The following is a 27848-nucleotide window of genomic DNA, read 5'->3' as shown; positions in this document are numbered from 1 at the left end:
AGAAACAAAACGATTAAAATCTGTAATCTTTCCACTTGTATGTCATCAGACATTAACGAGTACAACCCCCCTCTCTGCCGGAGTGCTGGCTGTGACGAATTAAACCAATTTCACAGGTGTTTTCAAAGTAGGAAGTACAGTGTTAACTAGTAGATGGCCTCCTCAATGAAATCGCTTCAACATGCTAATGCGTTGGTGTAACAGTCCGGGCGTGGCAAGCTTCCAATGTCAACTCGACTCGATTGGAAGACAATGAACGTATTTTAGCCCTAAATGAATTAATAGCAAACATGGTTTACATAAAAGACATTTTTCCAAGAAAGTTTATAATAATACAATCTATAGTTGAAATCTGAGCCTAAATATAAAGAAAAAAGCATTTTCAGAGAGCAATCACGCTGTGTTTATGTAGAAAAAGCGATTAGGTTTATGAGCAATCTAATTACCTATTCGCTTAAAACGCTATATAAAATAAAGTTTATTTAAAGATGAATGATAAGTGTCGCAGTTTTAATAATTTTCGTAGTAGGGCTTGGACAGATTCCAAGTGCATTTTTGCAATTTACGTTGCATTGTCCAATGTGATGTTGTAATACAGTTTAGAATACAGTAAGTCTAAACTGTATCAGCTTTATTTATGGGTTGCAATTTAGAAAAAGTCAAAAACCGCACTCAAAATCCAATTTAGAGCTTTCTGGCAAGAGGAGACACCCAAATTATAATGTAACATGCCACTGTTTGTGCATGAACAAAGTTATACTGCAATTTTCCTTAGATACGCGATTAAAAAAAATAATTTTTTTGAATCCCCGGCCAAACACATTCCATAAGAATCAGCGCTTTTATACAGTATATCGCCTTTAAACACGCGTTTACGATTTAAATCAAAACTCGATTCAAATCAATATAAATGTTTATTTTGTAACGCATAGGTGACTATTCATTGTTATTAAAAAGACGTAAATTCGATCATGTTGTGATATTTAGAAATATAAATTTGTTTTGATGCGAGTGAGGTTTTATTTAATCTCTGACCAAGGGAAATGTTTCAATTTTTCAAAGAAATGTTTGTTAAAAATTAAAGTCATAGTTCCATGAGATTCAACCACAGACCATGTGACATAGGAGTCAGGAACCTAACCCACAGCACCACCAGCGCAGTCACATGCTGAGGGCTGAAAAAGCACTACAGAAACATTATCGACTATAAAATAATGTAATTAGGCACAGAAGAAGTTTACAGCACAGTACAATAATAAATGCTGACCATGACTTTAGAAGCATAAATTACCTTACACTCAATTTAAACACAAGCTGTCTTTAGCCCTCTAAGCTGGTTCATACAGAAATGTAGAGAACCAGGCTCAGAACACACAGCTTCATTAGCGAATACATATGCAGAACAACTAGAGAAGATGTTTTACAGAGGATGGATTTTTAGAAACATCCCATCAGTGACATCACTGAAGTCAACTCCTAGGTAACTGTCGTGTGGATAGTTTCACAAGAATCAGACAAAGGTTTAAGCATCGCTTATTTTAGATAAAACTGCAAAAAAACAACAACAACCCATAATGTACTTCTTTGCGGCTCTGTTTGCCCAAATCATATATTCACAACGTGAAATTAGAAAATAGTATTACGTAACCAAAAACCGCAATATGGAAACAGAACCTGTGTAATTGTTGACAGATGATGTACTCGTAACATTTTTACAAGACGAACTACAACATTTAAAAAATGACTTGTATGTACTTGATATCTCTAATCAATCCACTGCACTGCATTAAAACAAAACAAAAACTAAAACGCCCTGGGCATACCGTTTCGCGCTTCTTATCAGTTGCTCAAAAGCAATTTGACCATATGAAATGCATAATATAAACCTAGAAACATATACGTGAGGAGTATTTACGTAGTATCGGTGTCAAGACATACCTCTCAAATACTGTAAATCAAGTTAAAAATATCTCAAGACCGATTCTGGTCATAATGAAACCATGTTTCGTGTATGTTTTCTTTAAAGTACCGAGACCAGCCATATACTGTATGTTTATGTTCCAAAATTAATATCGTTTATGGCCTTCACACGCGTTGCATTACGCTCCTATTCTTTTTATGCTCAGGCACTAAGATTTCCCTTCAGTGGTAAAATTCCATATAAATATTCAATACTTAAACGGGCACAGTTAAGACATTAAATATACATATACATATACATATACATATACAAACTGTATACAGTACAGTTTGCATACGGTAATATGTTTATGTTCCTAAATCAATCTCTTTTATGAGCATGTGAAAGGAATGGTGAATCGATTCTCAAAAATTACTGTACTTTGCATGATTGGAAAAAAATGCGTGATTGCGAAATGCTGTGGTGTTACTTTTACAAAGAAGGTCAGTGAAAAAAATAATGTGGACCAGGGCAATACTTTGAGTTTACAGCTTGTCCAAGGTCATTTATTATTAATACTATTAGTAATATCTTCATTAAAGACTTTGATGGCTACAGCTCAAACATGAGAAGTTGAGCTTTATTAGCTCCACCTTGCGGAAATTCCGGATACTATTATTTTGCTAGCGGTATTTACCGGTAACTCGCGGTATTTACCGGTAACTCGCGGTAGACTGCGTACAGCGTACCGGAAAATAATGCAGTATCGCCCGCACATTTTGAATGGCTGCATCTGTAGCAATCATATTGTAGCAGACACTCATTTGCCTGTTTCACAAATGATCATATTTTACTAGAGATTCTGTTTGGGATACGGATGTGCATTCTGACACCAATCTCTTACAAAAAATGATTTTACCTTATCGCGGCTTTGCCCTTCTTGCCTCTTTGGACAATATCTCCATCTTGTGGTCGTTGTTGGTAATGTCTAGACAATATCTCCATCTTGTGGTCGTTGTTGGTAATGTCTTCTTATAGATAGATACTTTATTGATCCCGTGAGGGAAATTGCAGTGCAACAGCAGCTTAACACACACAACACAGCCACAGTGTAACGAATTATATAATAATAGTACAATACTGTATATATACTGTATATATATATATGAAACAGAAATAGAAACAGAAACAGGAATCGCTTACTCACCTGGAGAATCTCTGTAGGAATATATAGCATTTATCAATGGAAATAAAAGCTGCTTTAATACAGTGCATGTTCAAACTCAAACCCTCAGCTGCTGTTCTTGTTTGTTTTGGGACAAATTGCAACTGAGCATCGCATGAGCCGTTACGTACCCTTATCTGTTTGGCAATTTCAAGGGAGGAGTTAGGTCAGAATGGGTAGGCTGCAAAACAACAAGTAAAGATTTATTCCAAGATGAAACGTTGTGGCGGTTTTCTTATCTTTTCAGCATGGACTAAACTTTTACGTGTTCCTTATATGCTATATATGTATATATTAGCACCAATGTCGTTCTTAAAAACTAACATGAAATTGTCAGGGACATTCAGCTATATACAAAGACGAGACAGACAAAGTAATAATTCTGTATTAACGTGGCCTACATATTGACGCAATGATCGAACTAACTGACATGTTCTGATTCAGATCCCCTGCAGTTCATGCCAATTAGAACAATAGCAATGCTGAGTCCTCCCCACCCTACTGAGCACAAATTCAGCTGCTCTCCAGTTCTGTTCTGCATGTTTTTTCATTGCAATTGAGCTCGGAGCTGGAGATGATCTCCATACAGTTCTGTGTTAACTAGCCCGCACTTGCGTGCTAATTTACGGGTTGTGGCAGATGCTTTTCTATAGTTCATTTACATGACGGCAACCTGTTACCGAGGAACCTGAGAGGTTTAAAAGCCTCACGAGCCAGGCAGGACTCGAACCTACAATCTTCTGATCCGAAGTCAGACGCGTTATCCATTACACCACTGGCCCATAGAACATGCGCTTGCACTCCACCACAGAGAGCTCTACACTGCTACTAGTAGTACACCTCCCCATCTAAATTTTCACAGCAAGAAACTTGTGTTTCCTACTATTTTTATCAGGTTTAAAATATCATCTCCTTAAAACAGAAAAAGTGTTGATGTGTCGTGCTGAAATTCCGATTGATTTTGAATTCAAAGAAAAAACGTTTTCTTCCAAAACACCGTGAAATTGTCACATCTTGCAGACAATAGGTGTATTCCATGTTGAAAAGAGAAAAAAGAAAACAATGGAGCCTTTTACAGGTGTGAGGCTTCTTCAGGTGTGAGAAGACCTCACGGCCGAAACGTTGTGTTTCCTTTCTTCTCTTTTCAGCATGCAATAAACCTATTACTTGTTCCTTTGCAGCTGAGGAATGCTGACATAGCTACCCAGCTGAACATCTTGCAGACTCTACTTCTCTCCTGTAGAAGTAAAGCAGGGCTTGCTGGGTGAGCTTTTGCTCCGGTATGTTAGGTCACGTGTCATGTTAAATCAATTCTTCTAAACACAACATTTGCTGGTGCTAGCTTTCCCCATGAAAAGAGACATTTCCCTTACAGTACATGACATATCGTTTTTTTTCTATCAATAAGTATAGAAATAAAACAAAAGAAAAAATGTTGTCGCCAAAGAATGCTCTGTCGCCTTGGGGAGGTGTCAAGGGCATTGAGCTCCTTGGACATGAAAAGTGCCCGATAAATGCCATTTCTCATCATTTCTCTTGGCGTCAGTTCTGCTATTAAATGGGACGGAGGCAACGGGCTCAGAGAGCAGGTTAAGTGCACACCGAACGCAGATGTGTCCAAGTGTCTGTAAAAGCGCGGTGCTCTGCTGGCGCTGTTCCCTAGTGGCTTAAAGTGCCCGCCTAGTAAGCAGGCGATCCTGGGTCTGAATACCAGCGGTGCCTCTCTCCGTGTCTTGTTGTGCCGAATGTCTCATTTCAGACAAACATGTACAGCTTGGTTCAGTTTAATGCAAGAATTCATTTCCTTTCTGGAATAACTTGTTTTTGAAGAAATCCATACAGCTTGTGAAAGATGAAATCCATTTCTTGGTTGTCAGTGGAAAAAGATTGCTGGCTGCAAGAAGCGCAAGTGATTGTTTTCTTTGACCATAAACCTGCAAATGTAGGGTGCACAAGCAGCCGTCAGTCTCTGTGGCGCAATTGGTTAGCGCATTCGGCTGTTAACCGAAAGGTTGGTGGTTCAAGCCCACCCAGGGACGCGTGTCTCAGTTTTTCCAATGTAAACATCATCACCGCTAAAGATGATGGCGCAGAAGGCTCCACAGTCGAAACGTTGTGCTTCTTTTCTTCTCTTTTCAGCATGGAGTAAACCTTTGCTTGATCCTTTGCAGCCTACGCATGCTGACACAGCTACCTTTCTCTTAACGCGCCTCAATCATTATTCACCAAAACCATCAGCAGAATGTGTCGCCTTTGTGGTGATGTCACTCCTCTGCTTCACAAATGTCCTTAGTGACGGACCATTTTTTTCTGCCATTTTTCCGGAGCGGTTATTGATTGCTCCATCATTTCCCTCATACTTTCCATCCCTAGATTGAAAAAAAAAAACAGAAACAGGCTGACAGGACAACAATCAAATTGCAAAAACTCATCAAAGCACTCGATAGAGTATTTGAATCCACAAGTAGCTACGAGCAACTTTGTCCTGGCTTGCATGAAAGTCGGAAAATGTCAAAAAGAAAAAGATGGTGGCTTTTTCATATTTGTTCTTTCATTTTTAGTTCGTTGGCTCTTCTGTCCATTGTCCTCCTGCCTGGCTCTTGACCTGTGACTGTCTGAACGCACACATTAGACTTTCAGGCGGGGGATTTGTCCTGAGCCTCTGTGAAAGACCCACCCACCCCCATAAATAACTGCTCTAGAAACACATGAATGCAAAACTAAACCACAGCTTAAAGAGGAGCTCCAACTCAGTGCCATACTAATGTAAACAAAGTAATACTAAGACATGTTCTTATGGATTTGTCTTACCTTGAGATATGTAATTGGATTTCAGGATTAACTTCCTCATTCAATGTAGTGGTGATTCTTTGCCTGGTCAGTACCTGGGTGGGAGACCTCCAGCGAACAATTAAGCTTACTGCTGGAAGTGGTGTTAAGAGACTCTTAGGATCTTCCAGAGGTCTCTGTCCAATAGCACTAGTTGCCTTAGAGCTGGCTCAAACATTGCTCAAGAGTCTACCTTTCACAGATGCGCAAAGATGAATGATGGGGGTGCACTCTTCAAGGAGCCTTCCAACTGTAGGGACCGATTAGAGACGATCCGTAGCATGTGTTCGTTTCCATATACGCCCCGTGTCTCAACGGTAGGACAGAGTCAAATACTGCCTCGACACGTAACAGCGTTATATTAAACCGCAGGACTTGAGGGCTGTTTTGTTTGAATGTTCAAGGCATTGGTAAGAGCGTAGGTCAAGGGCCATTGGTGCATCTCCTGTAACTGGAGCAAAAATGCTATTCAAAGTGCAGTGACTAAAATCGTCGTCCACATGTCTCCGTTGTTGATTGCTTTCTGTCTAAGAACGTTCTGTTTTCATGTCCGAACGGGGAGACTTTATCATTCCAACTTGAAGCCACCCTTAAGTACTCTGAGGTGTGTGTCTGCTTACACGTATGGCGTAAAAGGTTTCTTAAACGGAGAGCGAACTTGAAAAAAGTTGCCTCCGCTGCCGCCGCCGCCTCGCACTCCCTGTTCGATTGTAGCAAGAAGGCAGCGGCCGCGGCGCTCGCTGTAGTCGTGGCCGAGTGGTTAAGGTGACGGACTTGAAATCCGTTGGGGTCTCCCTGCGCAGGTTCAAATCCTGCCAACTACGGCGTCCTTTGCATTTGGTTGCGTGCGTGCGTGTAAAAGGACCAGCGCTGTTTCGTTTTCGCTGGGACCTTTAACACTCTAAATCGCCTGGACCCGCAGCCTGTGAAATCGATTCTTCAGCACCCACGAAGGACGCTTTGCCGCTGGACACAGATACCGATGCTTTTCTGCAACGAGCTTTCCAGCTGAATTTTCTCGGCAGCTCCGTACTGAACCTGTTCTCCATTGCAACATAGCGGAGGCTCGTCACGTCTATAGCAAGGCTGTGTAGGACCGCATACGCCACAGTGACTTGTACACAGACCACATGAAAGGCAAGCAAAATACACTTTTAAAATTCCAAAGACTCACAAGGTCAGAGGAACAGCGATGACCTGAACAGATCTGTTCCAGAAGTCTAGGTTGACCTTTTTAGAGCTGTAATTGCATTTTTGTTTAATAGAAGATCAAATCTACTCGCATGTACCAGCACCTTACAGTTTATTGATGTTAATTCTGTTTAAGTAATAAGATTGCTAACGATGTTGGACTTTAGCCGGTGTTTTTTAGAACAAATTGCTTACACTTCTGTAAGGAATACGCAGTACGTGCCTTTGTCAGTCATTGCTCACCATACCTGTAACTTTCTTATCTAACTCACTTCCTCAAATGGTGAAGGTCCACAAACATAAATGAAAAAAAAACCCTTGTTGTAGATGAGGTGCACAAAAAAGCAGCCCCTGATAGTGTATAACACATTTGTACTATTGCAGAGACACATGTAACATATATATATACTGTATATATATATATGAAACAGAAATAGAAACAGAAACAGGAATCGCTTACTCACCTGGAGAATCTCTGTAGGAATATCTAGCATTTATCAATGGAAATAAAAGCTGCTTTAATACAGTGCATGTTCAAACTCAAACCCTCAGCTGCTGTTCTTGTTTGTTTTGGGACAAATTGCAACTGAGCATCGCATGAGCCGTTACGTACCCTTATCTGTTAGGGAATTTCAAGGGAGGAGTTAGGTCAGAATGGGTAGGCTGCAAAACAACAAGTAAAGATTTATTCCAAGATGAAACGTTGTGGCGGTTTTCTTATCTTTTCAGCATGGACTAAACTTTTACGTGTTCCTTATATGCTATACGTGTATCTATTAGCACCAATGTCGTTCTTAAAAACTAACATGAAATTGTCAGGGACATTCAGCTATATACAAAGACGAGACAGACAAAGTAATAATTCTGTATTAACGTGGCCTACATATTGACGCAATGATCGAACTAACTGACATGTTCTGATTCAGATCCCCTGCAGTTCATGCCAATTAGAACAATAGCAATGCTGAGTCCTCCCCACCCTACCGAGCACAAATTCAGCTGCTCTCCAGTTCTGTTCTGCATGTTTTTTCATTGCAATTGAGCTCGGAGCTGGAGATGATCTCCATACAGTTCTGTGTTCACTAGCCCGCACTTGCGTGCTAATTTACGGGTTGTGGCAAATGCTTTTCTATAGTTCATATACATGACGGCAACCTGTTACCGAGGAACCTGAGAGGTTTAAAAGCCTCATGAGCCAGGCAGGACTCGAACCTACAATCTTCTGATCCGAAGTCAGACGCGTTATCCATTACGCCACTGGCCCATAGAACATGCGCTTGCACTCCACCACAGAGAGCTCTACACTGCTACTAGTAGTACACTTCCCCATCTAAATTTTCACAGCAAGAAACTTGTGTTTCCTACTATTTTTATCAGGTTTAAAATATCATCTCCTTAAAACAGAAAAAGTGTTGATGTGTCGTGCTGAAATTCCGATTGATTTTGAATTCAAAGAAAAAAGGTTTTCTTCCAAAACACCATGAAATTGTCACATCTTGCAGACAATAGGTGTATTCCATGTTGAAAAGAGAAGAAAGAAAACCATGGAGCCTTTAACAGGTGTGAGGCTTCTTCAGGTGTGAGAAGACCTCACAGTCGAAACGCTGTGGTTCCGTTCTTCTCTTTTCAGTGTAGTGATTCATAGCCGTTCAGGGACCCCAAATATGTAAGAAAACCGGTTCAGGGACGCCAAATATGTAATCATAGTGGCTCTCTGAAGGCACCAGTTCTGTAGGGTTTGGGCATTTACTGAGACAATTATTAATTGTAGCAGTAAATCACAAAGTTGATTCTTTTGATGGCTTTAGAGTCCAACCATGCGACATAACTCAAACAACGCACACACACAGGTACTAATACACGAGGATACATTTATTAATACATAGAATATGCATATAAAACTAACAGATCTTATCGAGAGGGTTATCAGAATACAAAAGGTATATATTCAGTCAGTTACGAAGTGTTACACATATCAAGAGGACATACGTTCAGTATATCATTCATTAAGACCGTTTCGTAAATGAACTTAGTTATAACTTCTACATTAGATACTCAAACAAGTACATAACTCTTAGGAATTAAATTGATATCAACTGGTTGGGATAACAATTGAATTCTCGAGCTGTAATGCATTGAAGTTAAATACTCATCCAATCTTTGGGGATTCAGATCTCCTGCGGGCACAAAGAAACAGTTGCAGGCTGTTGCTGTCCAATCCGCGCTCTCTGGCTCAGTGCCAGGCTGTGCTGTGCGGCTTGCGACGGTGCGCTGCTGATGCTCACTGACCGGCTAGTTAGTGTTGGCTTTAACTAGCAAAGTTTGTGCACAGGAGAAAAGATGACTGTGGGTCCCAGCAAGTCAGGAAGAGGACCGGTTCGTTCCTAATGAAGAGCTAGTTCTGAATAGTGATTCAGCTGTCCACAGTTCCGACCTGTTCACGAGGCCTGCTGCTGGTTACTCTCTGGCAACCTCCACTCTAGACTCTTAGAACAAAGGAAAGTTCTGGCACTCAGACACACTGGCCGTTCCGTGGTTGTCCGGGCTGAGTCTCAGGATGGTCAGGAGGCGCGCTGCGAGGATGTCCTGCCCTTGGGAGCCTTCTGCTCCTGGGCCGTCCTGCCCTGGAATTCTCCTTTGAATTCCCTTTAGAACAGTCCACAGAATCCTCTCCAGAATCCCTTCTGAATCTTGTTGAATCTCACTGAATCTCTCAGGCTCTCTGTGTTGCCTGTTTTTACCTGGAGGAACTTCAGCTCATTGATTGGCTGAAAGTTCCATGGGCATCAGAGTCCCACGTGGGTTACTCGGCCCTACCAGTCCCTGATTGGTTGATCAAGGTGAGATATGAGTCACTTACTCCTGACACTTAGTAATGCAGTCCAGATGTCCAACTGGCACTCCCTAGACAGATAGGCGCCAATGGATGACCATTGATCATGATAGCCAGGCTTAGCTAAGTGCATCCCCCTTTGGGAGCTGTCCTAGGACCTTAAATCACCCTGGGAATAGTCTCTCTGTGGCTGCACCACAGAGATGAACAGAGAAATGGGGCCTCATTTGGGAAGCTCGGAAACACTTAATTCTGCCTTATTAATAAGCCTCGCCGCTACATCAGCATGCAATAAACCTATTACTTGTTCCTTTGCAGCCGAGGCATGCTGACGTAGCTACCCAGCTGAACATCTTGCAGACTCTACAGTACTTCTCTCCTGTAGAAGTAAAGCAGGGCTTGCTGGGTGAGCTTTTGCTCCGGTAAATTAGGTCACGTGTCATGTTAAATCACTTCTTCTAAACACAACATTTGCTGGTGCTAGCTTTCCCCATGAAAAGAGACATTTCCCTTACAGTACATGACATATCGTTTTTATTCTATCAATAAGTATAGAAATTAAACAAAAGAAAAAATGGTGTCGCCAAAGAATGCACAGCTCTGTCGCCTTGGGGAGGTGTCAAGGGCATTGAGCTCCTTGGACATGAAAAGTGCCCGATAAATGCCATTTCTCATCATTTCTCTTGGCGTCAGTTCTGCTATTAAATGGGACGGAGGCAACGGGCTCAGAGAGCAGGTTAAGTGCACACCGAACGCAGATGTGTCCAAGTGTCTGTAAAAGTGCGGTGCTCCGCTGGCGCTGTTCCCTAGTGGCTTAAAGTGCCTGCCTAGTAAGCAGGCGATCCTGGGTCTGAATACCAGCGGTGCCTCTCTCCGTGTCTTGTTGTGCCGAATGTCTCATTTCAGACAAACGTACAGCTTGGTTCAGTTTAATGCAAGAATTCATTTCCTTTCTGGAATAACTTGTTTTTGAAGAAATCCATACAGCTTGTGAAAGATGAAATCCATTTCTTGGTTGTCAGTGGAAAAAGATTGCCGGCTGCAAGAAGCGCAAGTGATTGTTTTCTTTGACCATAAACCTGCAAATGTAGGGAGTACAAGCGGCCGTCAGTCTCTGTGGCACAATCGGTTAGCGCGTTTGGCTGTTAACCGAAAGGTTGGTGGTTCAAGCCCACCCAGGGACGTATGTCTCTGTTTTTCCAATGTAAACATCATCACCGCTAAAGAAGATGGCGCAGAAGGCTCCACAGTCGAAACGTTGTGCTTCTTTTCTTCTCTTTTCAGCATGGAGTAAACCTTTGCTTGATCCTTTGCAGCCTACGCATGCTGACACAGCTACCTTTCTCTTAACGCGCCTCAATCATTATTCACCAAAACCATCAGCAGAATGTGTCGCCTTTGTGGTGATGTCACTCCTCTGCTTCACAAATGTCCTTAGTGACGGACCATTTCTTTCTGCCATTTTTCCGGAGCGGTTATTGATTGCTCCATCATTTCCCTCATACTTTCCATCCCTAGATTGAAAAAAAAAAAACAGAAACAGGCTGACAGGACGACAATCAAATTGCAAAAACTCATCAAAGCACTCGATAGAGTATTTGAATCCACAAGTAGCTACGAGCAACTTTGTCCTGGCTTGCATGAAAGTCGGAAAATGTCAAAAAGAATAAAATGGTGGCTTTTTCATATCTGTTCTTTTATTTTTAGTTCGTTGGCTCATCTGTCCATTGTCCTCCTGCCTGGCTCTTGACCTGTGACTGTCTGAACGCACACATTAGACTTTCATGCAGGGGATTTGTCCTGAGCCTCTGTGAAGGACCCACCCACCCCCATAAATAACTGCTCTAGAAACACATGAATGCAAAACTAAACCACAGCTTAAAGAGGAGCTTGTCATGACCGCCAGGCAGTTAAGACCAACTCTTAAGCAATCTAAACAGCACCAGCAGAGGGTGATTATTAACAAACGCCGCCGCACGAGTTAACCCACCTGCACACACTCCACCGTGGGGTACGCAGTGCTATTTTTACCATCTTTACTTGCTTCCCGCTGGTATTGAGTCTACTCCTTGAGAGCTCTACCTGGCGTTTTTTCCATTACCTCGTTTATTCTGGATATTGGACTCCCCTTCTGCCTTTTCGACTTTGGACCTCGCCTCTCACCTCGGACTGTTTGCCACCAGTGTTCTCCCTGGATTACGACTTACCTTACGCCTCTTGACCACGAAACAAAGCAAAGCAGAGCAAAACAAAATGAACAAACGAAAAGCCTCACGTCCCGCACTTGCGTGTAACGCCGTTACGTGCCCAAGCGGTATTGTACTTCATCTTAGCACTGCACCCCGGGGCGTACGGTATATGGGAACGAGCACACGCCACAAATCGTCTCGAATCACTCCCTACAGCTGTAAGGCACCTTGAAGCGTGCACCCCCAACATTTTTCTTTGCGCATCTGTGAAAGGTAAACTCTTGAGCAAACTCTGAACCAGCTCTAAGGAAACTAATCCGATTAGACGTTACTTTGACTCATCCTTTAAGGAAACCTTGTTAATTGGAGAAATCAATGATTTCGAATGAATTCTGTATGCGTTAAAAGACAGCTATACACAGAAAACATGCAGGACACTTCTCATGATGTTTCCCGAGCCGAAACACAGTGCGTTTTTCCAAGCCCTCTGACAAAGCCCGCCCACTGAAAACTGCAGCAGATCGTGTAAAGACGTTCAACTTTGTAACTACTGCACGCACAGGAAGCAGAATAAATTCCTCTTTTCAAACTGTCAAAGGTTTGCTTTGCGAACACTGCAGGACATCGCACAATCTCTTTTGAATGGGGACAAACGATTTCTTATGGGGCACAGTAAGTACAGACGTTTAAAAAGCTCCACTCATGCCGACGATGCAGCATGAAGAAGCGCAACCTAACGTTTGCATTCCTAGCAAATTCCTTTTATTTTTTGATAAATAAAGACAGTCTTGTTTAACAAACAACACACACAACATTTTACATTGTCAATTCAATTCAAATCAATGTATTTCTATATAGCGCCTTTCACAACAAGGTTACGTGCTGTCTCTTTGAGGCAGATGTTTAAATCCTCTGAGTTAAGTGCTGAAGTTATAGTAGTCCTATCAGTATTGTTGCCTCCGATCAACAGATCCTCATTTTTCTCAGAGTTGAGTAACAAAAAGTTTTCACACATCCAAGTATTTCCTTCCTTAATGCATTTAACTAAACTGATAATAGAAGAGTTGTCGTTTGGTGTAAACAAAATGTTTATTTGAGTGTCATCAGCATATGAATGAAAGTTCATATTATTTTTTCATATTATCCTACCTAGCAGCAGCATGTAGAGAGAGAGAGCAATATTGGTCCCAGCACTGATCTTCTGGTACCCCAAATTGAACTGGTGACATTGATGAAGCAGTACAATTATTAGATATTTGAACATAATGAAAACGATGAGTAAAATGTGAAGTAAACCACTGAAGGACGGTTCCAGATAAGCCAACCTCAAACTCAAGCCTGTGTAACAAAACAGAGAGGTCAACCGTGTCAAAGGCAGCTCTAAGATCTAGAAGCAAAGCACAAGCACTGTTGCATTCCCTGCATCAGTAGCTAAGAGAATATCATTTACGACTCTTGTTAATGCAGTTTCAGAAACCAGACTAAAATTTCTCAAGTATATTATTTGAATCCAGATATGATTGACGTTGGGCAACAACTATTCTCCCAAGACTTTTAGATTGAAATGGGACCTTTGAGACAGGCCTGTAGTTGTTAAGAACGTGTTGATCCAAATTTGACTTCTTAAGAGCGGTCTAACAACCGCTACCTTAAATTGATCAGGTACAACGCCTGACGCAAGCGATGCATTCATCATACTAATTATAGGTCCTGCCAGTCCTTCGAGGGAATCTTTGACTAGCTGAGTGGGGATGGGATCTAGCGAACAGGTGGTTGACTTTGTCTTACGTCTGTGTTTATGAGTCCACCATAAGAAGAAATCTGAACAGGAGTGGTGATCATGCGAGGTCACCATGGAGGAAACCACTGCTCTCCCCCCCAAAAAAAACACCACTGCCCCTCTCAAGTTTGCTAAAGACCACATGGATGTTCCACAGCAACTCCTGGAACAATGTTCTGTGGACAGTGACAAAAGTTGAACATGTTGGTAAATGTGCACAACGTTATGTTTGGAGATAACAAAACACTGCATACCAACTCCAAAACCTCATCCCACCTGGGAAGCATAGCGGAGGCTGTACGGCTTGCAATCATCGAGGGACCGATGAATTCCAAGATGTATCAGGAAATTCTACAGCAGAATGTCAGGGTGTCTGCCTGTGATCTAAAACTCGAAAGACGCTGGGTCATGCAGCATGACAAAAACAAAGGAGTACATCAACAACAGAGTGGCTGAAACAATAGAAATTCCGTATTTTGGGATGGCCGAGTAAGAGTCCTGACCCCAATCCCATTGAAGTGCTGTGGCGTGATCTGAAGCAGGCCGTTCAGTGCAAGACATCTCCCAACTGTATGTGAGAGAAAAGCAGAGACGCTCACTGAGTAAGGTGGGGTTGCAGCTTTGCAAATCAAAAGGACATTTGTACGCTCAAAAAGGGACAGTAGCACCCCAGATGGGACTCGAACCCACAATCCCTGGCTTAGAAGGCCAGTGCCTTATCCATTAGGCCACTGGGGCACACTGGGTTGGGTCGATCACGCTGATGAAGAGCCAGTTTTTTTTTTCCTTTGCTTTTTCAAAGGGATCCCCAAAATTAGGAAAGTTAGGCAGCAGAAGGTTTACTGTGACCTGAGAAGGACCGGCATCCAATCACGGTGGTACACACACACACGCTCTCACTCATCTGAGCTACACGGCTACCAAGATGATCTCAGGTGCGCCGAGCTGGTACGGAACATATTGAACTGATCGACGGCGAATTGTCTCTCAGACAGGCTTTTCACCTCTGAGCTCCCTGACTGACAGTAATCAGCTAGGTAGTGAAACAGTCAGCTGCTTCTAAGCCTTAAACAGCTGCATCTCGGCGCTTCCACAGAGAGATGATTTGAAAGCCAAACATCGCCCATTGGGAACACCTTACTATCACTAGTTTAAGAGACTCTTAAGGTCTTGCAGAGGTGCCTGTCTAATAGCATGCGCTTTGCAAGCTATAGGTGTTTAGGCTGAGGCAGAATGCCTGTTAACAAAATGTTTTTCTAAAGGGGCCTCGCACTCTTTTCCAAGCAATGGTCACCATCCCCACCGAGTGTCACAATGTAGTCATGTCCTAGGACATCACCTGTTAGTCTCCATTTGTCTGCCACCAACACTTTAGGTTAAGGGGTCACAACCGCACCCCAAAGACCAGAGGAGCCGTTGGCGTTCTGGCGGCGCAGATTGGGCTGAAGGTGGGGCGCTTGAATCTCGCTGTTGGAGGCCGTCTGAAACTGACCCAAGCCTTTCCCTTGAATTAAATGTAAATAAGAAATGAACCCCAGATGCTCATGGAATCAATCACGTGTTTCCTTTGAGCCGTTTCAGAGACTGCTCCAGAGTTTACCTTGCACAGATGCGCAAAGATTAATGATGGGGGTGCACGCTTCCAGGCGTCTTACAACTGTAGGGACTGATTAGAGACAATTCGTAGCTTGTGCTCATTTCCCTCTGTAACGCTTACGGCCGACAGGCACTGTGTAAGAGCCGGCGTACAAGAGCGGGTGACGTCACCGCCCTTCCCTGTGATAGCAGGACCACAGCTACTGGGCTGTGGAGAGATCTCTCTTTAGCTCACGGGGCTAGGTCACTGCAGAGAGACGCGGAAGTCCCGGGTTTGAGCCTCCAGTCGGGATGGGGCCGACCAGATGCGGCAAGGGCGCCCACCTGAGCCCCCGTTGCGTTACATCTCTATTCCCCGTGTTGCAGTGGTAAGATGACGTAAATTCCTGCTTCGACACGTAACGGGATTATAATCAAGTGCAGGAGCTGAGGGCTTTAGTTTTGTTTCGTTTTCCATGGCGTTCGTAAGCGCGCAAATCAAAGGCAATTCCTGCGTCTAACACGAATGTAAATGCTTTTGAAAGTGCAGTGTGGTGCAGCTTGTAAAATCCTTGTCCACATTTTTGGTTTGTTGATGTTTTTTCTGTCTGCCAAAGTTGCATTTTGACATCCGGACTGGGGGACTTTATCATTTGAACGTGAAGCCAGCCTTAAACCCTCTGAGGCGTGTCTGTCTGCCGGCACAAATCTTGTGAAAGGTATTTTTTTTAACAGAGAGCGACTTTAAAAAGGTTTCCGCAGCCACCTCGCACTCCGTGTTAGATTATAGGAGGAATGCGGCGGCGGCGAGCTCGCTGTAGTTGTGGCCGAGTAGTTAAGGCGATGGATTTGAAATCCATTGGGGACTCCCCGCTCAGGTTCGAATCCTGCCGACTACGGCGTCTGCCGCACGTCACCTTGTGCCTGTGCGGCAAAGGCGAAGTGCCGCTTCTCCTTTCCTGGTACTATAAAAATGCTACATCGCTTGGTCCTGCTTCCATGGAAAGCAGTTCTTCAGGTAATTCTACTCTCTTACCAAAGCTGTTAGGTTCCTTTCCGTGGTGAGATGGGTTGTCATGCAACGCTGCCACATAGTGCCGACAGACAAGTGTGTTGCGGGAGAAGAGAAAAGTGTTTGAAGATTTAAGAGTGTCTTAGGTGGAGCCAAAATCAAGTGTCACAAATGCAAGTGGGAAGATTTCCAATGTTTAATATGGTCAAAATAAGCGGAAGTTACCAGCTGGTCCGGCACAGTCTGCCATGCTTTTGTCATATACTGTAAAGTGGTGTGGAACTGGGTGTCGAACTGGAGCCTCACCATTTGCATATGTGAGGCTCCAGTTATACATCGAGTGTCACATTAAATGACAAAAATGAAGAGAGTTAAAGCACCTGGAGAGGTTTTCTTACAACTTTTGAGCTGACACAGTTTTGGAAAATGTTTCCTTCACGGTGCACTGAACAACATAGGCAGCCAAGAGTCTCCAAAACAAAACAGAATGGACAGATAGGAGAAAATTCCCACTCGTCCTGAAGTTCCCAAAATCCAGCACTGAGCGTAAACAAAGTGTCTAAGTAGCGTGGGAATGCTAACCCTAACCCTAGCTGGAGTTTGAGCAATCCGGCACTGAGCGTAAGAAGATGAGTCAAAGTAACGTCTAATCGGATTAGTTTCCTTAGAGCTGGTTCAGAGTTTGCTCAAGAGTTTACCTTTCACAGATGCGCAAAGAAGAATGTTGGGGGTGCACGCTTCAAGGCGCCTTACAGCTGTAGGGAGTGATTCGAGACGATTCGTGGCGTGTGCTCGTTCCCATATACCGTACGACCCGGGGTGCAGTGCTAGGATGACGTACAATACCGCTTGGGCACGTAACGGGGTTATATGCAAGTGCAGGACGTGAGGGTTTTCGTTTGTTCGTTTTGTTTTGCTCTGCTTTGCTTTGTTTTGCTTTCCATCGCGTTGGTAAGAGCGTAAATAAAAAGGCGATTCCTGTGTCTACCACTAATGTAAGAGCTATTTCAAGTGCGACGTGGTGCGGCTTTTCAAATGCTTGTGGGCATTTCTCTGTTGTTGATTCTTTTTTTGTGTGTAACAAAGTGGCATTTTCATGTCCGGACGGGGAGACTTTATCATTCCGACATGAAGCCACCCTTAAGTCCTCTGAGGCGTGTCTGTCTGCAAGGCTTGTATTTTGCCTTCCGCCGGCGCCTCGCGATCCAGGTAAGATTGTAGCAAGAAAGCAGCGGCAGTGGGGCTTGCTGTAGTCGTGGCTGAGTGGTTAAGGCGATGGACTAGAAATCCATTGGGGTCTCCCCGCACAGGTTCCAATCCTGCCGACTACGTTGTCCGCCTTCAGTCGGTGTGTTTCGGCACAAGCAAAGAAGCGCGCCTCTTTGCTGTTCCTGGTGGTTTTAAAACGCCCAATCGCTTGTACCCGCTGCCTTGGAAATAAGTTCTTCAGCGTCCGCAAATGGCATTTTGCAGCTGGAAGCAGATGTTGACGCGTTTTGCACAGAGCACCAAAAAAGCGTCTTTTTTGAAGGCTCAGGCACTGAGCATTGGTGGTTCAGTGGTAGAATTCTCACCTGCCACGCGGGAGGCTCGGGTTCGATTCCCGGCCAATGCAGTGGCTTTTGCAGCGAGCGGCTCCATCACTTGCATCCCCTTGCAACTCGCAACTGAAAACCCACTGAAGCTAAGCAGGTGTGAGCCAGGTCAGTACCTGGATGAGGATGAGCTACAGGGAAAAACAAAGCTTCCAGCTGGAAGCGGTGTTAATGGTGCCGGCGGGGGGGCGCTCACCCTGAGGTCTGTGCGGGTCCCAATGCCCCAATATAGTGACGGAGATGCTGTGTTGTAAAAGGGCGCTGTCTTTTGGATGAGATGTAAAACCGAGGTCACAGCGCTCTGTGGTCATTCAAAATGACCACCAAAACCTTTGACAAAAGCTCTTGGTAATTGATCGTCTTCAATAATGCTTCTCCTTTGGGTACATTTTAAATCAGCTGAAAAATGCTGTGAAATGGGGGGGCACTTCAGGCCAGTGTAGGATTTGGGTTACAAGAACCATGAAACTGCACGAGAAAGCCCGTACACTGAATTACACAGCTTTCTATTCAAAGGAGGACAAAATTCCCTGAGTTTGATTTTTTGCAACACAGAGAGGAGCACTGTCGTGAGGCCGGTTAGCTCAGTTGGTTAGAGTATGGTGCTAATAACGCCAAGGTCGCGGGTTTGAGCCCCGTACGGGCCAGGTCTAGGTCCAGGTCCCTGTTTGTGAAACAGGCAAATGACTGTCTCAGGGGCCCATTCCTCATTCTCAAGACACATGTATGCAGTATGTACACCGTGCATTGAGCAATAGGGACTGAATACACCACAGGTAAGGTTAGAAGTCATTCTGAGGTGCCACATGTGAGGGATACAGCTAGGCATCCAAAATGTAGGGTTTGAGACCCTTCAGGAGTACTGCATCCTTTGAGACAGACCTGTGCATGTTAAACAAATGATCATTTCTTTTGGCATTAGGGACTAAATATACTAAACATATGATGCTAAAATGTTATTTTCACATATATTAATGTAATAAATGATTGCTTATGCTTTATAAACAAATCTAATTAAAATAAAAGCTTAAGTTTTGTATTTATCTTGTACCATAGAACAAGATTTTCTTTGTATTTCAAGCCCACAAAGTGTCCAAATGACGCACTACATGATATAAGGAAGATTATCACATGCATATCGGTATTATCTTTCTTATGAAAATGCATTCCTTTCATTACCTTTTACTTTTTAAAATGAACTCAAATTGAGTATAATGTAATAATTTAAGTAGAATAGATTCTAATAATATAATGATCCAGTGTTTTGCACTACTTCACTGCTTCACTGCTCTATGCCATCTGGAAATAAATCCTCAGACTGCTTACTGCCCTGGGCATGTACCAATAAATTAAAGGAGCACATCTGTTTATCACTGCGTTGAAGCAGGAGACACACAGTCTCTGCAAACACATCCTAGATACAGTGTTCCAGCACCTTTGACCTCATCCAGAACGTATCATTTCTTGAAAGGGATTGTTGTCCGAATGCACATCTGAATCCCAAACAGAATCTCTAGTAAAATACGATCATTTGTGAAACAGGCAAATGACTGTCTCAGGGGCCCATTCCTCATTGTCAGACACATGTATGGAATGCTTTCACCGTGCATTGAGCAATAGGGATTAAAAACACCGCAGGTAAGGTTAGATGTCATGTTCTATGATCATTTCTTTCAGCATTAGGGACTAAATATACTAAACGTATGATGCTAAAATGTTATTTTCACATATATTAATGTAATAAATGATTGCTTATGCTTTATAAACAAATCTAATTAAAATAAAAGCTTACGTTTTGTATTTATCTTGTACCATAGAACATGATTTGCTTTGTATTTCAAGCCCACAAAGTGTCCAAATGTTCTATGATCATTTCTTTCAGCATTAGGGACTAAATATACCAAACGTATGATGCTAAAATCCTGAAAAAAGGATGTGCTCCATCTCGTCAGTAGATTGGATTCCAAAACTGATTTGGGTCAATATACATTACCTTTGAAATTAAAGTACAGTCTACTGTAGGGAACCATCAACTTAGAAAGCATTGGCCTTCCCTGGGGGTCAGGTAGGTGCAAAAGATAAACCTTTATCCTATCTTTATCTTAAGATAAGTGGCCAAGCAGTATTTTTCCAAGTTTCACCAAGCACATCATGTTGCCATAGTAGACAAAGTTCTATAAAATGTTAAATAACTTTTAAAAAAAGCATCTTGGTCTTACAGTACTGTACAAGGTGAATTAAACTGTCCCTGGTAATAAAAAGTAATTAGAAGCATCTCAGAAACTTTATCTCTAGAAACATTAGCTGTTTTATATCATGTAATTTAGTGTGATGTTGTCAGAATTCAAGGACATTATCACACACAGAAATTGGTTCAGTTAAATCTAAAAAACACAGCTAAACATGGGTTTAAATGTAACAGAAGTCTTACCTCTTGTCAAAAGATTTAATTCAAGAAGCGATGTAATAAATGATTGCTTATGCTTTATAAAGAAATCTAATTAAAATAAAAGCTTAAGTTTTGTATTTATCTTGTACCATAGAACATGATTTTCTTTGTATTTGAAGCCCACAAAGTGTCCAAATGATGCACTACATGATATAAGGAAGATTATCACATGCATATCGGTATTATCTTTCTTATGAAAATGCATTCCTTTCATTACCTTTTACTTTTTAAAATGAACTCAAATTGTGTATAATGTAATAATTTAAGTAGAATAGATTCAGGTAGGAAATATAGAGTCATGATGTTTATGGCTGACATCATTTCACATGGGTGAATTTTAAGCTAAGAAATAAAAACATTTACAATGAAGATACCATTGCTTAATTTTAAATGCCTTTAAAAAATAAATACCTCCTGAGAATAATTTGCCACTCCCAGATCCTTGGTAAGGTACTGTTTGAATCCAATCAGGAGAGGAGCATCCAGGGAGTGCTTTCTATAGAGTCCAGCTTGGGCCACTCTCTTCCGGCCTGCTGATACTTTTTAACTACTCAGGGCCTGTAAGGATATAAAACACCGGTTTAAACATTTTATACCTATAAGACAAATTAGAATTTTAGTAAAAAATTGATACATCTGAAAAATAAAAAGTCTTACTGCTGATAGAGTTCTTCAGAGCTCACATCTTCCCCTTCCTTATCCGCTTCTGTTTCAGTTTCTAGAGCAGCCTCTGGCATCTCTTCCTCCTGGACAGCGGCCTCTTGCTCAGGGCCGCTGGAATGCAGGTAGATTCTTTTCAACATGCTTTTACATAATATGTTGTAACAATGATTTCAAAAAGAAACTACAGAAGCCTTACAGATTAAAAATATCTCACCTTGCCAATGTGTCTTCAGGCTTCCCATGTACAAAAAGGCCCAAGGACTCTAGCAGTCTTACAACCACTATCCTGTTTGCCTCACCAGACATGATCTCTATTCTGTGGTAATCCACGATGACCCCGTTCTTCAGGTGATTCATCATGTCCTCCCTCGCCTGTTGAGAGGCCATCCTGATCTTTTCTGCCGTGGCGTGCTTCATACACGCCCTCTTCAAGTGAGCAGGAAGCTGATCAAGAGTATTCAGGCACATCTTGCACACCAGGGGAATCCTCGCGGGTTTCCTTTGAAAATAAATAATACCATCTGTGTATAGAAACAAGCTAAGACTGATTTCTTAAATTATCCTTAATTTTCTCTCTCATAGTTTGAGCATAATGATTTTATTGCATTTATATAAGAATTGCTCATTGCTCCTAAATAAATAATGGTTTCATAAAAAAGTGAACACTTACTTGGTCTCAGTCACAGACTTTCCAATAGAAGCCATTGTGGAGTTCAGCAACTGCAGGTCCTAGAAGTGGGGAAGGAATTTTAAAAGAGAAATTGAATTACAATACAGAAGGAATGGCTGAGGGATCACTGAAATATATATATACAAATTCCAAAGACTGAGTCCATATAGAAACAACTACCTTTCATTTTCAGTATAAGAAAAAAAAACATTATCTTCCAAAGCATCATAAAATTGTCCCTTCTTCCAGACTCTACTTCTCTCTTGTAGTAGTATAGCAGACCTTTCCAGGTGAGCAGATCACAGAGTCTGAAATGAGCTTCCTCCATCAAGCAAAGTACCTGAACATGACTCTGTCTTCATAAAAGCGCTCCTGTAATAAAGAAATTAAATCCGAAATCAAGAGGGCAGTTGCCTACTGAAATACAAGAAGTCATCAATTTTAACCTAGCAACACATTAAAGGCTGCATCTATACAAGTACGATTCTAGAAATGCTCACCAGATTACGTTTTAAGAAGGAACTGCGCCTCAGGTTTCGCCGAGATCTTAACTCGGATGGCAGGATTCAGAGTCCGGAGTGTGGACTGATGGCGCACGGAGGGTCCATATACTGTGGATCCCTCGGTGATCTTCCGCGTATTCAAACCGATAGCGTGTGACTCCCCTGTCCCCGTGACCTCATTGCTCTGCTCTCTCCTCTGTGCAGCTGAGCCCGACTCACGGTAAAATGGAAAAAAATATGCCCTCGACGTGAGATTTATTCTGGAGCGAGCCAGTGTTGCGCATAGCTGCCTTCAAAGCAGTTAACCCAGGTTCGATTCCCGGCCAACGCAGTTGCGAATGTTTTCAAATGCTGTCATGAGCCTTGGATTGTGACTAGCAAAGCGAAGCCTTTTGAAAGAGCTAAAGCACTGCAAAACGGAATTGAAGGAGAACCTTACAGGGGATTCTGAGCAGTGTCTGCATACATGCAGTCAGATAAAGGTGCCGAAAGCTTGAGCTACTCTCAATGTCATGCTGCCCTTCCCCGGAGTAAATCTGTTACATTGAAAGAATGCTTCTGGCAGGTTCAAAAAGGGACCCTTGTTAATTGGAGAAATCAATGATTTCGAATGAATTCTGTATGCGTTAAAAGACAGCTATACACAGAAAACACGCAGGACACTGCTCATGATGTTTCCCGAGCCGAAACACAGTGCGTTTTTCCAAGCCATTTGACAAAGCCCACCCACTGAAAACTGCAGCAGATCGTGTAAAGACGTTCAACTTTGTAACTACTGCACGCACAGGAAGCAGAATAAATTCCTCTTTTCAAACTGTCAAAGGTTTGCTTTGCGAACACTGCAGGACATCGCACAATCTCTTTTGAATGGGGACAAACGATTTCTCATGGGGCACAGTAAGTACAGACGTTTAAAAAGCTCCACTCATGCCGACGATGCAGCATGAAGAAGCGCAACCTAACGTTTGCATTCCTAGCAAATTCCTTTTATTTTTTGATAAATAAAGACAGTCTTGTTTAACAAACAACACACACAACATTTTACATTGTCAATTCAATTCAAATCAATGTATTTCTATATAGCGCCTTTCACAACAAGGTTACGTGCTGTCTCTTTGAGGCAGATGTTTAAATCCTCTGAGTTAAGTGCTGAAGTTATAGTAGTCCTATCAGTATTGTTGCCTCCGATCAACAGATCCTCATTTTTCTCAGAGTTGAGTAACAAAAAGTTTTCACACATCCAAGTATTTCCTTCCTTAATGCATTTAACTAAACTGATAATAGAAGAGTTGTCGTTTGGTGTAAACAAAATGTTTATTTGAGTGTCATCAGCATATGAATGAAAGTTCATATTATTTTTTCATATTATCCTACCTAGCAGCAGCATGTAGAGAGAGAGAGCAATATTGGTCCCAGCACTGATCTTCTGGTACCCCAAATTGAACTGGTGACATTGATGAAGCAGTACAATTATTAGATATTTGAACATAATGAAAACGATGAGTAAAATGTGAAGTAAACCACTGAAGGACGGTTCCAGATAAGCCAACCTCAAACTCAAGCCTGTGTAACAAAACAGAGAGGTCAACCGTGTCAAAGGCAGCTCTAAGATCTAGAAGCAAAGCACAAGCACTGTTGCATTCCCTGCATCAGTAGCTAAGAGAATATCATTTACGACTCTTGTTAATGCAGTTTCAGAAACCAGACTAAAATTTCTCAAGTATATTATTTGAATCCAGATATGATTGACGTTGGGCAACAACTATTCTCCCAAGACTTTTAGATTGAAATGGGACCTTTGAGACAGGCCTGTAGTTGTTAAGAACTTGTTGATCCAAATTTGACTTCTTAAGAGCGGTCTAACAACCGCTACCTTAAATTGATCAGGTACAACGCCTGACGCAAGCGATGCATTCATCATACTAATTATAGGTCCTGCCAGTCCTTCGAGGGAATCTTTGACTAGCTGAGTGGGGATGGGATCTAGCGAACAGGTGGTTGACTTTGTCTTACGTCTGTGTTTATGAGTCCACCATAAGAAGAAATCTGAACAGGAGTGGTGATCATGCGAGGTCACCATGGAGGAAACCACTGCTCTCCCCCCCAAAAAAACCACCACTGCCCCTCTCAAGTTTGCTAAAGACCACATGGATGTTCCACAGCAACTCCTGGAACAATGTTCTGTGGACAGTGACAAAAGTTGAACATGTTGGTAAATGTGCACAACGTTATGTTTGGAGATAACAAAACACTGCATACCAACTCCAAAACCTCATCCCACCTGGGAAGCATAGCGGAGGCTGTACGGCTTGCAATCATCGAGGGACCGATGAATTCCAAGATGTATCAGGAAATTCTACAGCAGAATGTCAGGGTGTCTGCCTGTGATCTAAAACTCGAAAGACGCTGGGTCATGCAGCATGACAAAAACAAAGGAGTACATCAACAACAGAGTGGCTGAAACAATAGAAATTCCGTATTTTGGGATGGCCGAGTAAGAGTCCTGACCCCAATCCCATTGAAGTGCTGTGGCGTGATCTGAAGCAGGCCGTTCAGTGCAAGACATCTCCCAACTGTATGTGAGAGAAAAGCAGAGACGCTCACTGAGTAAGGTGGGGTTGCAGCTTTGCAAATCAAAAGGACATTTGTACGCTCAAAAAGGGACAGTAGCACCCCAGATGGGACTCGAACCCACAATCCCTGGCTTAGGAGGCCAGTGCCTTATCCATTAGGCCACTGGGGCACACTGGGTTGGGTCGATCATGCTGATGAAGAGCCAGTTTTTTTTTTCCTTTGCTTTTTCAAAGGGATCCCCAAAATTAGGAAAGTTAGGCAGCAGAAGGTTTACTGTGACCTGAGAAGGACCGGCATCCAATCACGGTGGTACACACACACACGCTCTCACTCATCTGAGCTACACGGCTACCAAGATGATCTCAGGTGCGCCGAGCTGGTACGGAACATATTGAACTGATCGACGGCGAATTGTCTCTCAGACAGGCTTTTCACCTCTGAGCTCCCTGACTGACAGTAATCAGCTAGGTAGTGAAACAGTCAGCTGCTTCTAAGCCTTAAACAGCTGCATCTCGGCGCTTCCACAGAGAGATGATTTGAAAGCCAAACATCGCCCATTGGGAACACCTTACTATCACTAGTTTAAGAGACTCTTAAGGTCTTGCAGAGGTGCCTGTCTAATAGCATGCGCTTTGCAAGCTATAGGTGTTTAGGCTGAGGCAGAATGCCTGTTAACAAAATGTTTTTCTAAAGGGGCCTCGCACTCTTTTCCAAGCAATGGTCACCATCCCCACCGAGTGTCACAATGTAGTCATGTCCTAGGACATCACCTGTTAGTCTCCATTTGTCTGCCACCAACACTTTAGGTTAAGGGGTCACAACCGCACCCCAAAGACCAGAGGAGCCGTTGGCGTTCTGGCGGCGCAGATTGGGCTGAAGGTGGGGCGCTTGAATCTCGCTGTTGGAGGCCGTCTGAAACTGACCCAAGCCTTTCCCTTGAATTAAATGTAAATAAGAAATGAACCCCAGATGCTCATGGAATCAATCACGTGTTTCCTTTGAGCCGTTTCAGAGACTGCTCCAGAGTTTACCTTGCACAGATGCGCAAAGATTAATGATGGGGGTGCACGCTTCCAGGCGTCTTACAACTGTAGGGACTGATTAGAGACAATTCGTAGCTTGTGCTCATTTCCCTCTGTAACGCTTACGGCCGACAGGCACTGTGTAAGAGCCGGCGTACAAGAGCGGGTGACGTCACCGCCCTTCCCTGTGATAGCAGGACCACAGCTACTGGGCTGTGGAGCGATCTCTCTTTAGCTCACGGGGCTAGGTCGCTGCAGAGAGACGCGGAAGTCCCGGGTTTGAGCCTCCAGTCGGGATGGGGCCGACCAGATGCGGCAAGGGCGCCCGCCTGAGCCCCCGTTGCGTTACATCTCTATTCCCCGTGTTGCAGTGGTAAGATGACGTAAATTCCTGCTTCGACACGTAACGGGATTATAATCAAGTGCAGGAGCTGAGGGCTTTAGTTTTGTTTCGTTTTCCATGGCGTTCGTAAGCGCGCAAATCAAAGGCAATTCCTGCGTCTAACACGAATGTAAATGCTTTTGAAAGTGCAGTGTGGTGCAGCTTGTAAAATCCTTGTCCACATTTTTGGTTTGTTGATGTTTTTTCTGTCTGCCAAAGTTGTATTTTGACATCCGGACTGGGGGACTTCATCATTTGAACGTGAAGCCAGCCTTAAACCCTCTGAGGCGTGTCTGTCTGCCGGCACAAATCTTGTGAAAGGTATTTTTTTTAACGGAGAGCAACTTTAAGAAGGTTTCCGCAGCCACCTCGCAGTCCGTGTTAGATTATAGGAGGAATGCGGCGGTGGTGGGCTCGCTTTTGTCGTGGTCGAGTGGTTAAGGCGATGGGCTTGAAATGCGTTGGGGCTTCCCCGCGCAGGTTCGAAACCTGCCGACTCCGGCGTCTGCCGCACGTCGCCTTGTGCCTGCGCGGCAGAAGTGAAGTGCCGCTTCTCCTTTCCTGGTACTATAACAACGCGAAATCACTTGGACCCGCCGCCATGGGAAGCAATTCTTCAGATAACCACACATTTTGCGTTCACACCTCTGGTGCTCTACTTATGCCTTTGAAAACCTAATGAATAAAGCTGAAAGAACCGACACGATATGTAGGTGCTGGTAAAGCACGCAGTAAAGAACTGTTAACAGCAAGGGTTTCAGTGGGTTAACTGAGGAGAAGGCGTGATCGCTAATTGTTGACTTTTTATTTGGTGTTAGAAACACTCTTACTGTGCATGACGTGCAACAAATGTAGCCACAGAAATTGCATCACGCTTTCATGTATGCTATTGCAGACACCAACGTTGCCTAGATAGAAAACCGAAATAGCCGTGGGTTTGCTTGCTGGTCTGAAGGATCTCTCTTCGAATCTCTATCATTTGTCAATGGAAGTAAAAGGCGCTGCAATCTCATACGTTCAGAATCAAACCCGCAGCTGTTGTTCGACTTTTTTTTCTTGACTAATTACAACTGAGTGTCGCATGAGCAGTTACATAAACTTGTCTGGTATATTTGAACACAAATGCCGTTCTTCAATTAAAACTAACAGTACATTGTCAGGGACATTCAGTTCTATACAAACAAGAGACAGACAAGAGAATATTTCTACCGTTCATGTGGACTACGTGTTGACTTACTGATCGGAATAATTGAAAAGTTCGGGCTCATAGCCGATGCAGTGCGTGCTAATTAGAACAGCAACGCTAAGCTCTCAGCACCGTACTGAGCCCAGGTGTTTTTCTAAAGCTGTCAGGTGCAGTTCATTTACATGAAGGAAATATCTTACTGGGTACGATTACAATGCAGTAAGTAGCACAGACTACTTAGGGAGTAGCCCGATGTGTTTAAAAACGACC

At 43.1% G+C, this 27848-nt stretch overlaps 7 non-coding genes across 7 annotated transcripts; 3 read left to right on the top strand and 4 right to left on the bottom strand.

Moving 5' to 3' along the window:
* Positions 1–3834: 3834 nt before the first annotated feature.
* Positions 3835–3907, bottom strand: trnar-ucg (transfer RNA arginine (anticodon UCG)). Its single transcript has one exon. It is a non-coding gene; the product is annotated as a tRNA-Arg (tRNA).
* A 1183-nt stretch (positions 3908–5090) lies between these two features.
* Positions 5091–5164, top strand: trnan-guu (transfer RNA asparagine (anticodon GUU)). The gene has a single exon. It is a non-coding gene; the product is annotated as a tRNA-Asn (tRNA).
* A 1532-nt stretch (positions 5165–6696) lies between these two features.
* Positions 6697–6778, top strand: trnas-uga (transfer RNA serine (anticodon UGA)). The gene has a single exon. It is a non-coding gene; the product is annotated as a tRNA-Ser (tRNA).
* Positions 6779–8336: 1558 nt separating this feature from the next.
* trnar-ucg (transfer RNA arginine (anticodon UCG)) lies at positions 8337–8409 on the bottom strand. Its single transcript has one exon. It is a non-coding gene; the product is annotated as a tRNA-Arg (tRNA).
* A 2679-nt stretch (positions 8410–11088) lies between these two features.
* Positions 11089–11162, top strand: trnan-guu (transfer RNA asparagine (anticodon GUU)). Its single transcript has one exon. It is a non-coding gene; the product is annotated as a tRNA-Asn (tRNA).
* Positions 11163–14612: 3450 nt separating this feature from the next.
* Positions 14613–14685, bottom strand: trnar-ucu (transfer RNA arginine (anticodon UCU)). The gene has a single exon. It is a non-coding gene; the product is annotated as a tRNA-Arg (tRNA).
* Positions 14686–25084: 10399 nt separating this feature from the next.
* On the bottom strand, positions 25085–25157 carry trnar-ccu (transfer RNA arginine (anticodon CCU)). Its single transcript has one exon. It is a non-coding gene; the product is annotated as a tRNA-Arg (tRNA).
* Positions 25158–27848: the final 2691 nt, after the last annotated feature.

This window comes from Lepisosteus oculatus, unplaced genomic scaffold (genome assembly GCF_040954835.1).
Source record: "Lepisosteus oculatus isolate fLepOcu1 unplaced genomic scaffold, fLepOcu1.hap2 HAP2_SCAFFOLD_48, whole genome shotgun sequence".
Lineage (NCBI taxonomy): Eukaryota > Metazoa > Chordata > Actinopteri > Semionotiformes > Lepisosteidae > Lepisosteus > Lepisosteus oculatus.
Note: the sequence above shows the minus strand (reverse complement) of the source record. Positions and strands in the feature narration are given on the sequence as shown.